General features: G+C 45.4%; 1 pseudogene; it reads right to left on the minus strand.

The window, feature by feature from the left end:
- Positions 1-498: 498 nt before the first annotated feature.
- LOC138088347 (ferritin light chain pseudogene) lies at positions 499-1,036 on the minus strand (annotated as a pseudogene).
- Positions 1,037-1,291: the final 255 nt, after the last annotated feature.

The following is a 1,291-nucleotide window of genomic DNA, read 5'->3' on the forward strand; positions in this document are numbered from 1 at the left end:
TCACTTGCCCCACAATCTCTTCCATTCCACATGATTGTACAGTATCCACTTATCATCACCTGTCACAATTTGTTTTAAAAATGGAACATTTTTGTTACACTTAAGTACAGAACTGCATGCAGAAATATAATCAAGAAGGTTCTTTTCATTTAACATATATGGAACCCAAAAATCAAAGTGATGAACATAACCAAGCTGTTGCACTGGATATTTGAGTATGTCCCTGCATGGTGTAACATGGATTATTCACAATTAATGTCTGGACTCGATTGCTATCAACTTCAAACATTCTACACCATCTACCTGACTGTGGAGCATCGTCCAGCCAGATATCTCCAGCACAAAACTTCACAAACTTTTTTTTTTTTTTTTTGCTGCTGAAAGCTTTATGGTTTCCATTTGGTCCAAGGCTTGGAGGAGGGCTCCATCATGTTAAAAAGCTGCCTACTGTCAGCAAAGAGAGGCTTCAGGCAGCAGCCCTAACATTAGGGGGTCTCCTCAAAGGTCACTGGGCTCCAGAGGTTCCGAGTCATACTTGAGGGTGAGCCTTTCAAAGAGATATTGTCCAACCCAACCTGGGAACCAGCCAGACTGCAGAGGTTGGTCAGGCGGTCACCCATCTTCTTGATGAATTTCACCTCCTCATTTAGGAAGTGGCTCTCCAAAAATTCACAGATGTGGGGGTCTGCTTGGGTAGACCCTGGCCATGAAGTTCCAAAAGGGCCTGGTTAAGGTTCTTCTCCTTGAGAAAGGCAGCTTCCATAGAGTCCTGACTTTTACCCCACTCTTCTTGAAATGCTTCTGCACATTGGCCACTGTGCTGGTTTTGCATTTTCAAGAGACGTTCTGCATCCTCCTGTGTCTCCTTGGCCAATACATGGAAAAAGTGGCCCACACCCTCCAGAGCCACATTGTCCTGGTTGAAATACAAGCCCAGAGACAAGTATGTATAGCAGGCCCACAGATGCATTTTGACCAGGCAGCTGATAGCTGCCTCCACCTCAGTGAAACAATTCTGATGAATCTTGGAGTTCATGGTTGATCATAAGGAGTTAAGCTCAAAAAATGGTGTTTCTGGTCCTGATGTTTGCAGACAGCTCAGTGGCTGATTCCAAAGATTGCAACCAGAGAAAAGGTTGGAAGGTGGTCAGAGGCTGGAGCAAGGGGCATCCCTGGGTCTGTTCCATCCAAGCACTGTTGAAGCAAGAGAGAGCCGAGGGACCACTGACTACACTGCCCACAAACCTCTTTTGAAACGTTCAGTCAGTCACAGCACCTTCTCAATACACTG

Source organism: Capricornis sumatraensis, chromosome 11 (assembly GCF_032405125.1).
Source record: "Capricornis sumatraensis isolate serow.1 chromosome 11, serow.2, whole genome shotgun sequence".
Taxonomy (NCBI): domain Eukaryota; kingdom Metazoa; phylum Chordata; class Mammalia; order Artiodactyla; family Bovidae; genus Capricornis; species Capricornis sumatraensis.